The sequence below is a fragment of the Chlorocebus sabaeus genome, chromosome 22, assembly GCF_047675955.1.
Source record: "Chlorocebus sabaeus isolate Y175 chromosome 22, mChlSab1.0.hap1, whole genome shotgun sequence".
Taxonomy (NCBI): domain Eukaryota; kingdom Metazoa; phylum Chordata; class Mammalia; order Primates; family Cercopithecidae; genus Chlorocebus; species Chlorocebus sabaeus.
In genome coordinates, this window is record NC_132925.1 from 3,849,415 (window position 1) to 3,861,490 (window position 12,076).

Sequence of the window (12,076 nt, forward strand, 5' to 3'; positions counted from 1 at the left end):
AATAGGTATTTGATAAAGGATTTGAATTCAAAATTTACAAAGAACTGACCGAGTGTGGTGGCTCACACCTGTAATCCCAGCACTATGGGAGGCCAAGGTGGGCAGGTCACTTGAGGTCAATAATTTGAGACCAGCCTGAACAACATGATGAAATCCCATCTTTACTATATAATTAGCTGGGTATGGTTGTGGGTGCCTGCAATCCCAGCTACTCAGAAAGCTGATGCAGGAGAATCGCTTGAACCTGGGAGGCAGAGGTTGCAGTGAGCTGAGATTGCACCACTGCCCTCCAGCCTGGAAGACAGAGGGAGACTGTCTTAAAAAAAAAAACAAAGAACTCTCAAAACTCAACAATAAGTAGATAACCAAGCCCCCAAAGAGTGGGCAAAAAGTCTGAACAAATAAATACCTCACCAAAGAACCAATACAGATGACACATAAGCTTAACAAGATCATATACTATTCAGGAATTAATTTAAATCACGAGATACTACTTACACATCTATTAGACAGCTAAAATCCCAAACACTGACAACACCAACTTCTCAGAAAGACATAGAGCAACAGGAACTTTGATACATTACTTGTAGGTACGCAAAATCATACATAAACAGTTTGACCGTCTTATAAAGCTAAACTTAGTATTACAATAAAAGTTTTTTGGTGGAAAAATACAATAAAACTATAGTTGTAAGAGTATGATGCCAAAAATAAGATTCAATGAAACAAGTTTCAGCAAAACTGATTCAGTGAATATAACCAATATATTAGTCAGCTGCTGGTTGATTAAGGGGTAATATTGCCTACTTATTAGTATTGGTCAATTTGCATTATATTCACCATTTAATTGGAAAATGCTCAGCACTACTTGAGAAATGCTCCTGTCTGTATATAATTATGTTTCAGTAAACTTTTGAAAGTAAAGTATAATAAAGTCAGTTGTTGTTATTCAATTGACATCATTTAGATCCAGCAAACTTGTGGTGAAACAGCACAGTGTCTACTGGAGCTATTTTTTTCTACCTAGAATGCCTGCGAAAAAGAAAATAAACAGCTGCCTAATAATCGTAATATGCATTTCATCTCGGTGCATACTAAAAAATTTCAACTGTCATGATGGTAAGATTTTAAGAGAATTTGCTTGGTTTTCTAATGAACAGGTTTCTAAACCTGAGAAAGAAACTTCCATTTGGAAGAAAAAAGCGAGCTTATAAATGGATGAATTTTCACCACAGTTGCATTACTATACTACATTTTTCATTATGTTTGCCACATTTGTGGCTTTAAATAATAATCTCTTAAGAACTAGTTGCCAGTGAACATTTGTTTAACAGCTTTCAGGAGCTTGAGGATGACGTCAGCTCAATTTCTATCGTATTTTATCAATACTAAGACCCTTCCTTAAAAACCATTTTGACCCTGAAGTCTTATAGTAGCTGGCATCTTGCAATCACTATAGGCCAGGCAACAATTCTGATGTGATTGGCATTGACTGTGATGTGATTAATTGGTCATGACTGTTCGTATTGTCATTTCAGTTGAATTATGTGCATTATTAGGAACACACAAGTTGAGTTTAATTGTCATTTAAAATGTATTCCATAATTCCAGTAGAATTGAAAATTGTCAGTAAATGTTATTGTTATTTGAAGCTTAGAAACAAAATTTCAGGCTTAAATTTGACATTTGTGAAGGAAATATTTATTGTTCAAGGGATGGTCACAGACTTATAGGTTCCTGTGAAGCAGAAAGTATGCTACTTAAGAAAGGAAGACACCCTTAGGTAGAAGGAAGTGTCTATTTCCTGAGAAATTTCAAAAGAGTTGTTTGTCATTTACCAAACTAGATGCAAGAGTAATTGCCAACTCTTTTGGAAAGGATGAAAGAAACTTCAAAGCAATGAGAGATTGGTCCAACTAATGTATTGCATAGAAGTATCCTTAATTTATGGTGTCATGGGTTAATTGGTAGTTATATTCTTTTCTTGGCCATACATAATGATGCATCTTAGAATCCTTGTCTTGTATTCAGTTTATTAAAAGAACGTGAAATCACCTACATAAATTAGTAAAGAGAAGTAACACAACTTTGTATACAGTAACTATCTAGGAGCCTGAATTTCTCAAAATATTAGAAAAGAAAAAGTCAAGAAAAGAAATAAAAGGTGCAGTGAAAGAGATAGGAAAAAAGTGATTAGAGTCATAAAGTTATGAGGAAAACCTATGACTCCAGTGAGCCATGATACCTCATGGACAAGAGCAGCAACACAGGGGATGACTTAGCTCTGAATTCCGGTTTATTGTATTAGTGATGCTATGCTTGTATGCCTCTGCTTGAGTTGAATGTCAAGCTAAGAACTTAAACAAGATAAAACATTAAAATAAAGTTCAAAGGCCTTTTAGATGGAAAAATGAGAAATTATATTATATACTCTAAAGAGTTATTTTCATATACAAGGAATTCAGTCATCTGTGTAGATACATCGTCCTAGTAACCTGGTAATTCGGAGAATGACTATTAACACTGATGGAAAAATGTCATGTCATAATAAATCTTATCCTGGCCAGGTTCAGTGGCTCATGCCTGCAATCCCAGCACTTTGAGAGGCCTAAGTGGGCAGATCACATGAGGCCAGGATTTTGAGTCCAGCCTGACCAACATGGTGAAACTCTTTCTCTACTAAAAACAAAAAAATTAGCCGGGCATGGTGGTGCACATCTCTAATTCCAGCAACTCAGGAGGCGGAGGCAGGAGAATCACTTGGACCCTTGAACCCAGGAGGCAAAGGTTGCAGTGAGCCAAGATCACAACACTGCACTCCAGCCTGGGCAACAAAGCAAGACTCTGTCTCAATAAGTAAATAAACAAACAAACAAACAAATAAATAAAATAATCATAAATCTTATCCTCCTAAGATAAAAATGTGTTACTTTATATCAGCTTGTGCGTATTAACTAGATGTATATAAAGAATTTAAAATGAAAACATACTGTTTTATACATAAATGAATTTAAATATATTCACTCATATTTTATGTATATGTACATCTACACGCCCATATATTGTGACTCTATATTTATATAAGTACGTGTCACTATATGTGTGTGGCCACATCCTTCAAAATTTGCAGTGAATACTCTCTTGGGGAGAAGGCCAGTTACAATACGTTTTTATATTTTCAAGGCCCATGTATTCAACTTCTTCTCAAGTTTTTAACATATATGTCTCATTTTAATACTAAAGAATGCTCATTTTATTTATGAATTATTGATTCTATAACGGAAATCTTTTTCAAAGCAATTCTTCCACGTGAAATCATGGCACAGTTTTGTTTGTTTAAATAACAAAGGATACATGCATGTGGCAAGAGGAAAAACACAAGCAATGAGAGAAAGCAGAATAAATGAAAGCTCACTAGGAAATCTAGAAAAAATAGTTGAATGAAGTAATGACAGTGTCTCTGGCAAATAGAGGTTTTTTTTGTTTTTGTTTTTGTCTTGTTTCTTTGTTGTTTTTTTTTTTTCTTTTTTTTTAAACCAAGGCTTTCTCTACCCTCAGGCACAATTACAACAGCTGTACCATATAGCCTCGATCAGTCATAATTTAGGTTAACGCCTCTTTCTATTAACCAAGCAATAGAGGAAAAAAATTACTTATACCCGTCCATATGAGGCACTCTGTTTGCTGCAATGCATTCTGATGACTTAATTAGGTGGACCGTGTGGCACGTGGGGTTTTTCTATCCAGTTTCATCACAAAGGCCGTATCATCAAAGTAGAATAGTCCTGGCCTCTACGGCTAGATTAAAAATACAAGTTTCTTCATTGAGTGTCTTGTGGCTGACGTATTTGTTAGTTTGCTTCCATCTACTTAAACAATTAAATAAAGCTTCACACTAGAAGACCAAGGCTAATAAAGAGACACAGTACTGAAGTACAGCTGGCAATTTCTCTAGTTATTAAGATTTCATCTTCAATTGATTGATAGTCTCTAGAAAGTAACGAACACCCTATTTTTTCCCTTAAGTATGTGTTCTCTCTCAAGGTTTGCCACTTCTACTGATAGAATTTCCAATCATCTGTAATACCACACATAAATTTATACATATAAACACACACATATATGTACATATTTAAGTAAAACTCAAGAAACATATAGAATCAAAGAACTTTAAAAAAATACTGTTTCAATAAACAAATATAGGGTACAAATCTTAAGAAACATTTACGTCAAAAGAACAAATCATATATATATACACAATAAATATGTTTGTAGTCATTTATTCCAGTTTGGTTGTAGTATTATTCTTATGAGTGTTACTTTTAACTTGGTTAATTGTCTAGAATATTCTACCAGTGTTAATATCTATACAAGGAACAAAGTGAAGAATATATACATATGCATACATATATATCTATCTGTAATTGTCTAGAATATTCTACCAGTGTTAATATCTATACAAGGAACAAAGTGAAGACTATATACATATGCATACATATATATCTATCTGTGTATGGCAAGTTTAAGTAGCATTTTCAGTTTATTAGGAATTTAAGTTAATCAAGAAATGTAAACCAAATACTGGTCTTAAGACCAAATGGAAGTCCTATAACTATTATGCTTATATATTTTCTATATGATATTTAGAATCTAATATAATTTATAATCTATGATATTTAGATCCTGTTATTCCTTTTTCATCTCTATGGTCCTATGCAAATGTTGCCATATATTTTTATGCAACCTCTTCTTATCTATTCATTCATCAACAAACATTCAGTGAATAATTTTTAGCTCCCCCTTACTCTTTCAGATATCAAGAACCTATCTGAATAACTCCAGAAGTTTTTTTTTCTATTTTCTATTATAATAAAAATTTATTGTAATTAGACAATTTGATATGTAATTTGGTTTTTAATAGTTTTCACCCACAGAGAAGGGAAACAAAAGAAGACACCAAGAGAGACTCTCTCATTGACATGGTCTCCAAATTTACAAGAGAAACTTCAACAGGTAATCTTAAATAAACATTTGTTAAATTAATAAATTAGAATAGATAAACTGAATTTACCACTTTTCTACTTGAATCACTATTTTCAAATATAATCTTATTAGGTTACTCTCCTTTAAACTCTCTCATTCCTTCCTATTGTCCAGAGTTTACAGATAAAGCTGCCCAGCCAAGTACAAATAAGGCTCCTCCAGATTTGAACTTTGTCTCTTTCTGAGAACATTTCCAAACATTTTTCAATATATATCTTTACTTTCTACCAAACCAAATACGTGCTCATCATATGCACTTAGCTCTGCACCTTGGCATAAGCCTGGGGCTCTGTTTCCTACTCACCCCTTTTCAACCTTGAGAAACTCCTAAAGCTATAGTGTAATAAACAGCAAGCTCTTTATTAGGAACCTAATAAATATGAGTGTTTCAGGGGTTTATTTTCTGCTTGTTTACAAGATCTGTGAAGTCTTTCATGCCCTCCTCAAGTTTTTACTCTGGGCTCTAGTGCCCATTTGGCAAAAAGTCCTATGAACATCTAAGACAAGACCTCATCCTTGCTAACATGTATGTTTTCCCTCTGTGAAATACTTACGGATAGTGATCATTCTAATTAACATGGTGTTCCTATTCTGAACACAGGGTTTTTTAAAAAATATTAGTGATTAATTTCTTAGTTAATAGCCATTAAGTTTATTATTTAGTTGTTAAGTTTGAATTAGTTACTCTGTTGACATCATGTCTATTCTCAATGGTAAAAAGAATGTGAGGACAATGACTCTTACATATGCCATAATGATTAACCTCCAATATTTAAATTTGAGGAAATGTGTCTAAAGGTGGATATTCGGTTCATATAAACTACAAATTATGGTGGTTTTTTTCCATGAAATTGAGTTCTAATGAAGGGCTATAGTACAGCAGATAAATATAATCTCTGCCCATTTATTCATGAATTCTGGAGAAATACCTTAAAGAAATACCATATATAAATGTACACATTTGGAAAAGATCTTGAATCTTTCTTGAATACCCAAGAAGCTGTAATTTAATTGTAATATTGATTTAAACAAAATGTAGCATAAATTAAGACACATTTGGTATCATTAATCTACTAGTCTTTTTTTTTTTTTTTTCAAAGATACCCACATTAGCATAGGAAATACAAATGATGGATGAGAGTACTCTTGTCCTAAGCAAAATAATGACCGCAATGATGAACTATGCAAGTAATTTTAACAACTGTGAATTGCACGTGCACATAGCTGGGCATCATATAAAATGTAAATTTAAAACAGAAGAATGCACCTTTTGGAGCAGAGCATTCCCTTATCTGAAGAACATTTCTATTGACTCTAGATATTGCCAAGGTATAGTGTTTCCTCACTCAAGCTGAATATAACAGAACCCAAACCAAAATAAAGGAAAAAGTAACTGAAAAGATAAAACATTCTGTCATTTTTTACAAACCCATATATTTAACAATTTATTGCTAACAATGTAGAAATTAATTCAAATAAGATATCAACTTGGCCTTCACACAAATACTGTCTGTATCATTATTTCACATAGGTGAAAGAATGGATAGATAGTCTGAGTCAAGATGAACTTATTTTATCTGTATGTGTGCATATATTATATACATGTATATATTGATAGATATACATGCATATATTACATAGGTACATTAGATAGATAGATAGATAGATAGATAGATAGATAGATAGATATACACACACATATACATACTTTTACCTGGACAGATCCCTAAAGTACTGTGGAGCAGTTTTGTGCAGAACACAGATAAATGGGGACTAACTGACTTCCATTTCTCACCTTTGGGGGGAGTTTCATTCTCTCAAAACAAACAAACAAACAAACAAAACCAAGGAGGAAAGTGCTTGCTCAGGTCTTTCAAAAATGATTCACATTACGCTCGATTACTAAATCAATGAGCAGAGTGGGAGGAAAATAAATAAATTCATCAAATCACAGGAGTCTAACAGTAGATAAATGTCCTGAGTATGTAACAAGAGACCTCCATGATTTGTAGGTGGGTGAGGGGGTGTGTGTGTGTGTGTATGTGTATATGTCTGTGCATACACACACACACACACACTCACAGACAGATGCAATGTGATTAGGGATGTGGGGAATGTGATTAAGGATGAGCCCTCTGCAACCTTCACTACGCACCACAAGCAGAAGATCTCCTTCACGGGATCCATTAGCCCACACCTGGCACTAGCTCATTTAACTTTGCAGAATGATGGGGGATAGGAAACACAGCAAGTCAGCATCAAGTGAGTCATCAGCAAGAGACGTGTTATTGTTGTTAAAATTATACTATAAAAAGTAACACTCAGAGAACATTTGATTTCTCTTATGTTATGGTTTTCTTCTGTGAGGTTTATATAATGTGTAAAGGTAAGTTTTTGTTACATTTTATTTGTAGGACTATTGTTTTTAGGTATCACGTTCCGGCATAAGTCATGTTGATATTGACATACTTTTAAGATGATTTTACGGAAAAAGGGGCCCATAAAGGCAAAATTGTCTAAGGCTTCTGTAAGTCATAATACAGCCATGGTTATTAGTTTCTTTTTACAGAATATTTGCATAATTAACATATTATTCTAATTTATTATAAATTTCCAGCTACTTAATATCTGCATTAAGATTTTACTCAGGCTTGGACAAAATTTAGGGGCAATTGTACCCACTAGGCAAACTTAACTTTGAATTTTGTAAAGTCACTTTCAATAATATAATTTAATATTCACTGATCTGCTTATTAGTTCAGTGGCTTTGGGTATTAAGCTAATGCCTTTCATCCAATAGGATATATTATGTTTTTCATACAGAAACATTTATTAAGAGATGAAAATAACAAGAATCATAAGCAAAACCGAAGCGAAATAAACTGGTAGGGGCATCAAATCTGCTCCTCCAAATCCTTGCAATATAGAAAACAAATATCTCCAGATAACTTTTTCCCTTTTTCATGGAAATCTGTCCTCAGAGAATACACGTTCTTTAAGTGTATTCAACATTAAAATAAAATCAACTCAAATGTCTAAATCAGAGGTTCTCAAATTTTCTGCCCGTTAGGCAATTTGTAGATACCTGTAAAACTGCCCAAGCTCTTTATTTCAGTGATTCTGCCGTGGGTCCTAGGAATATTTAATTTTAAGAAGCATCTCAGGTGCTTCTGAAAAAACAATTCATGGAAAACATGTTAAGAGACAACTCTCTAGTCAGACAAATTTGTCAAGTAGCATGTAAAATCAAATACTTTTGTGTATAATACCTCCATCAATGCATAATTTAAGAGTTAAGTGTGTTTAAGTACTTTTATACCTAAATATGATATTATAATGGTAACTTTTTATGTTTTTCAAAATAATTGACTACTTTCTAAATAGTCAGCGCAGTTAAAAAATTAAACTGTTGCCTATGAACAAGCAATCTCTATAGGTTTTAAATGACATATATTTTCCTAATATATGTTTCTTTGCCATAGAAACTAACCACAAATATTGGAAAAAAACATACCTGTGGATCATAAACTTTGTAAGAAGCATGCATGCAACATTACTTGTTAAATAAAGTATCCCAAAAGAAATTCCTAAAGATTCTGTCATATTTAGACTTCTGGAATTATTTACTTTCAATTTGTTTTCACATTACAAAGGAGATTTTTAAAAATCTGAAATAAATCCTCAAGTCTATTCAAAATGTATTGAGCATATGAAAACTAAAACAAAAAACTTAGAAATGTATGGGGTTGTATGTATATATTCATTGTAATTTCTAAAATTTTGCATGAGGAATTTTTTTTCACAATTTATAATTTATTTATGGATGATTCGGACCCAGTTAATGGCTCTTTTCAATGATCTTTTGTGGGGTATAACAGCAAGATACGGAAGTGGTGGTCAGTGGATTGGTGGGGCAGATAAGCAGTAAATCATTTCAGAAAATTTCACACTCAAGGCTTGTTGACGTGAGTCAGGGACAAGGAAATAACCCAGTCAGCACCTGCATCTTTAATGAAGGACAACACTGCTGCACATTTAGAGAATAGAAAGGAAAAAATAAATCATGCTTAACTTTAAGGTAGCCTATCTTATTTATTCAAATAGAAATACAACCTTGTGAGTATTTCTTCAGGTATTTTCATTTAAAATATTGCAATATAAGCCTAGAATTCAACTTTATTTTTTTTACCATAGGGGTTTTTAAATTTTTTAATTAATTCCACTATATGTGAAATATATGCTTTAATAACATATCATTTAACATTTGCTTTTCATTGTCTTCCTGACATCCGTGGCAATAAAAGGTAGATGCTTCAAATGAAAAGATTGGCATCTGTCAGATTTCTTTCCTGGCAGAAATTAAGTCAAGACACGGCCTAGTCCGGATTCAGCACACCTCAAGAGATAACCTCACATGGTTTAATAATTATTTCATTTGTGAATTAGAGATGAAGTAAATTAACATGAAAAACATCTACCAGTGGTTTTAATAAAAAGGAGGTGGGTTTTAATGGGCTCAACATGCAATGAAAGCAGCAATTCAAATGGCTGACAAAGCCTGGTTATTCTTAGAATCCATTTATTAATTATTCCTTTTCTCTAAACCAATTTATTTTCAACAATAAGAGTATTTCTTGATTTACTATATACAAGTAATTTGTTTGCCTTCTCATATACCAACCATTTCATATGCAATGTTATGAAACATAACAGCAGTTTTAAAAATGTATTATACAGGGAGACAAAATCAAATATGAAAAAAAATTTGAGCTGGGCAATCCATCAATTCCAGATATTACATTCAAATATTTTAATATTTACTTACATCAAGTTATCTAGCCACAGCTTGAAGTGAAAAACACTTTATTGTTGTGGTAATAAAACAACCTGCATTGTGCCAATGTTTTAATTGCTCTTTTATTTTGTACCCTGAGAAATCTTGTTCCTGTAGACACCTTGGCTGATGATAACTCACTGAGTCAAGTACTACAGAATATAAAAGTCTCCTTATTTTTTTTAGAAGCATGTTACATTTTTTTCATTTGTCTGATATCTTTATCTGATTGTTTATTATTAGAAATACATTTCTGATGAAGGAGAATTTATTTTCTTAAGAGAAAGAGTGGAAATAAATCAGCTGAATAAGAAATTACGTGGTTGTTTGTTTCCTTTTTTTTTAAAAGACACTAATATTTTGCCTTCAAAGCTAATCCAGTTTTTGCTTTCTCGGAGACATGCTCAATTCAGTCCAGATCCAAGTTCGCTAATGAACATATGAAAGCTAGAAAAACAATTAGAAGAATCAAGACTTCTCTTCATTCTGAGATTAATGAAAGGAAGGGACACTCTAAGGCCAGTGAGTTTTTTCAGTGGATTTTCTCCCTAGCCTGAAGCCAGCGCTCCTAGATGGAGGCAGTTATGAAAATGACTTCCACTCCGCGGGTGTCCTTTCTGAAAAGCTAACGGCATATTCCTTTTGACGGGTAAATTACTTTGAAATGTTTCTTGAACTCTGTAGTCCTGAAATAAAAAGGCATCTAACTGTATGCATCCCATTTGAGGTTACCCTTACTTCTTTTTAAGAAAGTGTTGGCTAAAAATGGGCCCTGAGTAATCAATTGTGTGGCATATATTTTTAACTAACTGATAACCAAACTATCGCCTTTGTAACCAATTTACATATTAAATTAGGCAATGAAGTCATATGCTGTAGATTTGGAAGTATTTGCATGTAAAATAGTAATCACAGAGGTTTGACAGCTTTTGCACCTAAGTGTTCTAAATTATGCAATATTCTTTTGAATAAAAAGATGATATTTTTTATTCCCTAGATAAACCTTGTACCTTCTCACCATATATATTCATACATGCATTCCTTCTTCCACTAGATACACACAGGTGGTTCAAACCTCACTTAACAATTTTGAATTTTGATATCCTGCTCAATAACCACATCACGGACCAAATTTATTGACCTGTAGGAGTTATTAGCTGGCCATACAGTGTAAGGGGAATTATACCTAAGCTGTATCTGTATCTGTGTCTACCTATAGCTGTAGTTTTAAAAACACTTTCATATAAGTATCCTCTTTATTCTGACAATTTACGAAACAGTGAATTAATGTGTACCTATATTTGCATTTTCCACATCTTTAAGAAATATATGATGTTTTCTCTGATTCATACACTAATCTTAATACTCAACAGAGTCATGGCAAGAGAAGGGAATGTGGGAACAGACTAAAAATAAAAATACATAGTAATTTTAGTGGGCTAACCTAATTTGATACAAATCATTAAATGTATTTTCTTACAACAGACTTAAAATTTCTGTATCCCGCAGTCATATGAAAATGTTTTTAACAGATATCTAAATCATGTTTTTTTGTTTACAACTCCCTTATCTTCGAGGTGAAAATGTCAATCTTAACCCAGCACAGGGAAAAATTGAAGCCCCAGGATTTTCCGAAATCTTTGATTTTGTGTGGATGAACATGATAAGCTACATATAGTTGCTGAATATCAAAATAAATGTAACCATAAAATAAATAAAAACAAAGTTTCATAGTATGGTCTAACAAAACATGGTATGTTATTCTTTATGAATAACTTGGCTAAATTAAGACATATTAGATGTATTCAAATTAACTTCACTTTTTTCTGTCTTATCTAAGAGGAAACATAAAATTATATTTGGATTAGCACATCAACATATTTTTGTATTTTCCACTAGCATACATTGGACCTAACTAACTCTTATTAAAACAGTAACAGTAAAGCATTTTAAAGAAATGCTATTCTATACCATTAATAAAATTATGACTTCAAGGAAATAGATTTCTAACTTCACCCAAAACAGTGGTAACTATGGTAGCAACACAGCAGCATGTCGCATTTTTATTCTTACCTTGTTCAGCCTGTTAATTAACATGTTACTACTCTAAGAAATGTCAGTTTTCAATGTTTCCAGTTTTTGATGTTCCTTTTCTATGGTACTGGCATGCACTGCGGCTTAGGTGTCCTTTGTGTGTTA

The 12,076-nt window shown here is 32.8% G+C and overlaps 1 protein-coding gene across 4 annotated transcripts in view; it reads right to left on the reverse strand.

The window, feature by feature from the left end:
• Positions 1-12,076, reverse strand: part of ROBO1 (roundabout guidance receptor 1) — a 1,151,566-nt gene that overhangs the window by 965,960 nt on the left and 173,530 nt on the right. The window lies entirely within an intron of this gene.